Below are 7,775 nucleotides of genomic sequence, written 5' to 3'. Positions count from 1 at the left end.
ACCAAACATTTTGGTTTTACTTTTTTGCGGTAAAGATGACTTACTGATTGAGCCATTAATTGGCTGATGATAACAGGAGGGAAAAACCAAAAAAAACGTCATTACGGTGACAAAATCCAGAAGAATCCTCTGTTTATTTATGAAAAAAAAGCTCCAGCTTAGTAAAAGAGTCAACACTTACAAAAAAAAAAAAAAAAAAAACAGGTTAAATGAAATAATCATAGAAAAATAATAGTTTCTAAAAATTAAAACTTTTTAAAACAAATAATATGTCCACCCGTGATGCAAGAGGATTTATTAAAGTCTACCAAAAAGAAAATAAATAAATAAATGTGGTTTGTCTCTTGTTACAACGATCCACTGGCCCCAATATTCAAAATAGCAGCGTCTCTCTCAGAACAGTAGCATAGGGTAAAAGCTTGTATTTTGTAGCTAACTCGAGCCGGAGCTAGCGGTTAGAGCATTTAACCCTAGTTGGCCTGAAACTGTGTGCGGCCACTTTCTTTTTCCATATTGCCCGTATTCTCGTATTTTCTTTTTTTCTTTTTTTTTTTAATATTAACTTTTCCTTTATGGCATCTCAAATGATCCATCTTAGAGCGGTCCAAATTTGATCGAATTTTATTTTATATAAATAATCAAATTTCTAGTAATTTGAGTATGGATACTTTAGACTATGATCTAGCTCGTGTATAGTGTTCATCTATAATTAAATTTATTTGTAATGTTAGTGTTTTTATTTTAAAATGATAGTATCTTTAAAAATATTTATCTAAAATATTAATTTATTTAGGACACACATTTGAAATTTTATCAATAAAGCTATTCCCAATTTAAATTATTTTCTTATTATCTCAAGATTATTTTATATCACTCGCTTATCCAACCTTAATCCTTTAATCCAATTAAATTTAATATTTATAGATCATTCATTGAAAAAAAAATCTATTTTAGTAGGAAAAAAACAAATGTATTTATGTCTGTATATTTAATTAAATTATTAATTACTCTTCATTTTTAAAAATCACTAGAAGTTCTATCATCTAACTTAATCATTTTATAGGAAAAAGGTATAAAAAGCTATAAACAATTATCTAGTAGGTGGCTCAGTAATAAGAGCTTGGGATCAAGGGGTTTGTTCTCTGTGGTCTCAGGTTCGAGTCATGTGGTTGCTAATATGATGGCCACTGAAGGCTTACATGGTCATTAACTTCAGGACTCATGGGATTAGTCGAGATACACGCAAGCTGGTCCGGACACCCACGTGAATAAATAAAAAAACTCATAGGCGACGTCCTTGAGAGATTTTGAAAAGATTTCCTTTGATTTTTTTTTCTTACATCTTAACAAAAAAAGAAAAAAATACAATACAAATGCTGAAGTAAGATAAAATCATCAATAAATATATGATAGGCATTTGTCTCTTATTACTTCATCCACTTTCTCAACACGCTGTTAATGTTATAAAAAAAACTTTCCCTATGGCAAGAGAGGCTCATTAGATCTTGTAATTTTCGTACGCAGTGATGTATGAATTGAGGATACAACAGATAAATATTTTAGATTTGGGACTTAATTAAAAATGAATATATAAGTTAAGGACTAAATTAAGTGTCTGCAATGTCCAGTTGAGCGCTGTCTTGGCTTCCTCTCCTAAAACTCGCGAAAGCATCACGGAACCAACAACAAATCATCACTTTAATTTAGGATGTTTATAAACATAGTTGCTGGTTGCTTATAAATATAGTTGGATATGAAAATATTAATTTAAAAAAAAATAAAAAGCAAAAACAATATTGGGATTGAATAATGGAAAGGGATTTAAGGAGAAATGTTAATGTAATAATCAAAACTAAAAAAAATAAAGGGAAATTGGACAGGCTCCTTAAAGATCCCTGTTGTTTTCCTGCCGTCTGAGGATACACAGAGTTCTCTTCAGATCCGAATAAAAAGGTAAATGGAATAGGAAAAAGAAACACATGAAGGACTTCTATATCCACTACAATTACTCTACTGCTACCACTCCTTTCGGCCTTTTTTTCTTTATTGGGTGCGTGTTAAACTTGCCCTTTTCCTGTTCTTTCAAAGCAAGTGTCTGTGTCTTTTTTTGGACTCTTGCATGATTCAAAAAATCTTTTCTGCTTATTCGATGATACCCTTTTTATCTGCTTCTTTTACTGCCATGATTTCTTGGTTGAATCTGTGACGACTGACTCTTGTTGGGGGATTACTTCAAGACTTCTTTTTTTCTCTGCTAAATTTAGCAGAAGAATTGTGAGGACATGCTGAGATAGTTTTCTTTGTTTCGTTAGTTACTGATATCTTCTCCTTTCGGCTTCTAAAAACCGTGGGAGAGAGAACAGGGTTGGGGTACAGTTTTTTTTTTTTTTTTTTGAAGTCTGGAAACTCAACTTTTAGTCCCAAACTTCCGTGGTTTTTATGCCAATCCAATCGTTTTGGACAAGCTGTACAAGAGCTTGATTTCTTAGTTTCAACGACAGCAGAAAGAGTTGCAAAGAAAAGGGGTTTAGAGACGAGGGAGGACCTGTAGAGCAGCTTCGTTTCTTCAACGATATTGAGATTTTCTTGGAATTGAAATCGCAGTTTTGGATACAGCTGCTGCTTGTGAGAATCAGAATTTAGCGTGTATCTCAGTGAGGAAGGAAAAAACTCCTTGTTCTCTATGTAGCAGAAATAAAGATTCTTCAAATTTTGACTCTCCTGCTTTTTGATCATAGTGTTTGCCTTTTGAGGTAATAACTTTGTCGGACTATACTTTTTAGTTCTCTTGATTGGACTATACTTTCTTTTATTTTATCCAGAAATCCCTGATTGTTTGATCTTTTGTACTTTTGTGGCTTCGACTAAAGAGATGATAACATTTATGGAAGCGAAAGAGATTTTGAAAGAGGAGGCTGACAAGTGCTTAGATTCTCAGTTATGGCATGCCTGTGCCGGTGGCATGGTCCAAATGCCGGCAGTGAATTCTAAGGTCTTCTACTTCCCTCAAGGCCATGCCGAGCATGCGTGTGAGCCTGTTGATTTCAGGAACTTGCCAGGTGCTTCTCACACTCTATGCAGAGTCTCAGCTATCAAATTCATGGCTGACCCGGAAACTGACGAGGTCTTTGCTAAAATTAGGTTGGTTCCAATTAACTCTAATGAAATCGATTTGGATGACCAAGAAGTTGCAGTTAATGGTGAAAAGGAAGCCGCACATGACAATAAGAAGCCGGTTTCCTTTGCCAAGACATTGACTCAATCTGATGCAAACAATGGTGGAGGTTTCTCCGTGCCAAGGTACTGTGCTGAGATGATTTTTCCACGATTGGATTACACAGCAGATCCGCCTGTGCAGACCCTTCTTGCTAAGGATGTTCACGGTGAGACGTGGAAGTTTAGGCATATCTATAGAGGGACACCGAGAAGGCATCTTTTGACAACTGGATGGAGCCCATTTGTGAATCATAAGAAGCTTGTTGCTGGTGATTCTGTTGTGTTTTTGAGGGCGGAGAATGGAGATCTTTGCGTTGGTGTTCGAAGAGCTAAGAGGGCGATCAGTGGCGGACCCGAGTCCTTGTGGAATCCGGCTCTTGGGAATCTTGTAGTGCCTTATGGGGGATTTGGTGCGTTCTCGAGGGAGGATGAACATAAGATGGTGAAGAATGGAAGGGGGAATGGCAATGGTTCGAAGTCAAATGAAAGTTTGATGGGGCGAGGGAAAGTGAGGGCTGAATCGGTTATTCAAGCTGCTGTTCTTGCTGCAAATGGACTGCCTTTTGAGACTGTTTACTATCCTCGAGCCAACACTCCCGAGTTCTTTGTGAAAGCCTCTTTGGTAAAAACAGTAATGCAGATCCGGTGGTGTTCAGGGATGCGGTTCAAGATGGCCTTTGAAACTGAGGACTCTTCTCGGATTAGTTGGTTCATGGGAACTGTTTGTTCTGTTCAGGATGCTGATCCTCTTTGCTGGCCAGGTTCACCGTGGAGACTTCTCCAGGTATTGTCATCTCTACGTAATTTTGACGACTGAAAAAGAGTAGTTTATCCTAGTTTTAAGAAAACTACTCTTGTCATGACCTCTGTAGTTGATATCTTTTTCTATGTGGGTTTTCTCTAGTTCCATATGTTTATTCCTATGCCATTAAGACAAATATGAAGTTTACAAAACAAAAGGACTAATGGGTAGCATACTGATATTGTGATAAACCTCAAATGAAAGGACTAATGGGGTAGGATGTCATCATGCTCGAGTACTCTGCAAGATTTGGCTGTTTTAGGAGCATTAATTTAAAAGGCTACCAGTTTTATGCATCCAGATGTTGGTGCTAGACTTGTTTGCGTTGTGGTTTGTGTTAAGTAATGTTATTGAAGTTGATAGTTATCTAGACTGCTGTCTTTCGATTTGAGTTGTATGAACACTTTCAAGAATATTTCACTTAGTATTTTAAATTAACATCAATGGATGGATGATTTTTATGTTATCATGCACATGATACTTCCATATCTGAATTTCCATTTTGCAGATACTAATCAATAGGAACTTTTTATTTGTATGTTGTAGGTTACATGGGATGAGCCTGATTTGCTTCAAAATGTGAAACGTGTTAGCCCGTGGCTAGTGGAATTGGCATCACATATGTCTGCCATCCATTTGTCCCCCTTCTCATCACCAAGGAAGAAGTTGAGACTTCCACAGCACCCGGATTTTCCCATCGACGGTCAATTTCCAATGCCGATATTTTCCGGCAACCTCCTTCAGCCCAGCAGTCCCTTTGGTTTTCTACCCAACAACATTCCTGCTGGCATGCAGGGAGCCAGGCATGCTCACTATGGTCTACCACTATCAGATCTCAACCTCAATAAACTGCATACAGGTCTACTTCGGGCTGGTTTCCCGCCATTGCTTGATCATACTGCTTCACTCACAAAAGCCTCCAATATCCAAACCATTCAAAAGCCTATCTTGAGCGAAGGCGTTTCTTGTGAGCTGACCATGTCACATTCTACCCAGACTTCAAAGAGAGCTGATGATGTGAAGATACCTCAGCTTGTACTTTTTGGTCAACGAATAGTTGCTGAGCAGTATATCTCTCGTAGCTGCTCTGATAATACTGGCTCGCCAGTTCTTGCTAGAAATAGTTGTTTTGAAGGAAAATTAGATAAGATGGCAAAATTTTCTGAGGGATCTGTGTCCACTCTTCCTCATCGAGGCCTATCAAAGCATTCCTCATGTGAAGGATTGCAATGGAATAAGAACAACCACCGAAAGAGTGAGCAGTCCTTAGAGATTGGTCACTGCAAAGTTTTCCTCGAATCAGAAGATGTAGGTCGCACCCTTGACCTTCAATTGCTTGAGTCTTATGAAGAATTGTATAGAAAGCTGGCTGACATGTTTGGCCTGCGGAATTCTGAGAAATTTAGCAATCTGCTCTACCGTGACGATAATGGTATTACCAAACACATTGGCGAGGAACCATTCAGGTGTGACTCGTTTTCTTTTTAACTTCTATTGGTTATTTTGTTCTGAGGCCTTTTCACTTAGTGAGTGCAATTGTGCACATTCCCATAAGAATGATTGTTGCTGGTTCATTTCTTGCAGCAACTTCTCAAAAACAGCAAGGAGGCTGACAATTGTGACAAGATTCAGGCAGTGATAATGTAGGAGGAATGTAGAGGAAGGAATAAACCCAAGGGTTTCAAATTGTACAGCTGGCTGATTGTACTCCTTGGTTCCTGTGCTGACCTTGTGCCCTTCAAGAAGTTCTGGGAGGAGGTGTTGTGATCTAATTTTTGGATTTCTCAGTTGAAGTTTCCTAGATTCTTGTTTCTCTTCCTTCTGAAGAAGGAGAATGTAGATCTCAAAACTTGCTTTCATTCCCAATTTGTCATGGTCGAATTCAGTATTTTTTGTGCACGGTTTCTTTACCAGTTTTCCTTTTTCTTTTCTTTTTTCCTTGGCCTGCTAGTGCTATGAATCCAAGTCTTTAAAAGGACAAGGTCCTTGTAACAAAGGTGTTTTTGGGTGGAATGAATTATGCCTTCTGAAAACGTTGTCCTATATTAGGCATAAGATGCAATGCCAGCGTTCTCTTTCGGGCTTCAATGTTTTCTGTATATTGCCTGACTTGAAGAAAGCGACCCTGTTATTGGATTAAGAAAAAAGGAAGGAAGAAATACCAAATTAATCTCTTGACATCAAACTTGGAGCTACTGTCCTTGTACAGAGTTTTTGACAGTTGAGCAATGGCTATAAAGTGAATATAATAATCACTCAAAAAACAAATAAAGTATCCTGCTAAGCAGGAAGATGAACATGCATCAAGTATTCCGACTGTTCTCTTTGACCAGGAAGCATATTTTGGATGGGGATTTCATGCCAGCAAGAAATTGAAAAAAAGAAGCAAAAGGTTCTTCCTTGAAGCAAATTATGATTCAGCTCCAGAAGGGGATGGATAGAACAAAAGCCATCTTAGAAAATCACCTCGTTGCGTGGATGACTCTAAATAAAAGCAGGTTGTTAAGTGTCTAATCACAGCTTAATAACAAACACGGGTTAATGTTTCAGAGATATGTTCCACAGTTTCATGATACCATTCATTCGCTGTCAAGCACCACCGCTTGTTTTTAAAAATATTTTTAATTAATATTTTTAAATTATTTTGATTTATGTATGTTAAAAATAATTTTTTTAAAACATAAAAAAATATTATTTTAATATTTTTTTAAAAGAAAATTATTTTAAAAAATAACCGCAAGAAAGTGTGGTAGCTGTTATTTTTTAAAGTAATTTTCATTTCAAAACACATTAAAATAATTTTTTTAATTTTTAAAAAATCATTTTAGACATCAGCACATCAAAATAATCTAATAATACCAAAAACATATTAATTAAAAATAAAAAAATTTCAAAATATTTCAAAAATACTTTCTAACCGTAGCGCCAAACAGTTTATCACAACTGCAACATGACATGGAAACAACAAGGTAAGTTGCAAGAAGAGAAGACATGCTTGATTCGTAGCAGTAATCTCTTGTCTTAGAAAACACAAAAGGGAGATTCAGATGCAGAAAAACAATATTAATATTGCATGAGCGCAGGCAGGGGGTTTGGGAACATTGAATTAGCTCTAAATATTACGTATTAATAAATATAATTACTAATTAGCATTGGGATTCTAGAACATACATAAATGTCACCAAAGGAAGTCAAATTGTTGTCCTTGTAAGGGCAACAGAGCACAAAACAAGTAGCTGGAAAAAAACAATAATAATAATAAAGATTTACTTCATTCCCTTCAAAGTCTATAACCTAATCCACCACACGTGGGAGTGAAAGGGACCACGCGAGTAGGCCCCTATTAGTACTCCTACTGTTATTATTACTATATTCAAAAGGTCAATTAATACTCCTTAGACTCACGTGTGGGCAACGTCAGCAAGCAAGAGCATCGCGTGTGTTGCCGCGTTTCAATGAGAAGACTGTTGTGCCGAGGATTCCAAGCCCACTCCATCGGTTTTTTGGTTCGGATATGTTTTTTTTTTTTTTTCATTTTTGTGGAATTCTTTATATAATCTTCATCTGTTCTCTCTCTAATTTTTGGATTGCCACACTCGGATAGAGCTGATAACAAATTAGAAGATGAAAATCTTTAGAAATTCCTCCCTTTTTTTTTCTATAATGAAAATTTATTAGTTCCATTTTACTCTATTAGAGTACTAATAACAGGAGTTTCAATGAAGAAAAAAAAGTATAGTATAAGTTTCAGTAAGCT

The 7,775-nt window shown here is 36.5% G+C and overlaps 1 pseudogene; it reads left to right on the top strand.

Annotated features, from left to right (window-relative positions):
* Positions 1 to 1,856: 1,856 nt before the first annotated feature.
* Positions 1,857 to 6,051, top strand: LOC7467624 (auxin response factor 18-like; annotated as a pseudogene).
* Positions 6,052 to 7,775: the final 1,724 nt, after the last annotated feature.

This window comes from Populus trichocarpa, chromosome 16, assembly GCF_000002775.5.
Source record: "Populus trichocarpa isolate Nisqually-1 chromosome 16, P.trichocarpa_v4.1, whole genome shotgun sequence".
NCBI lineage: Eukaryota > Viridiplantae > Streptophyta > Magnoliopsida > Malpighiales > Salicaceae > Populus > Populus trichocarpa.
This window is presented reverse-complemented; position numbering and strand designations above follow the sequence as displayed.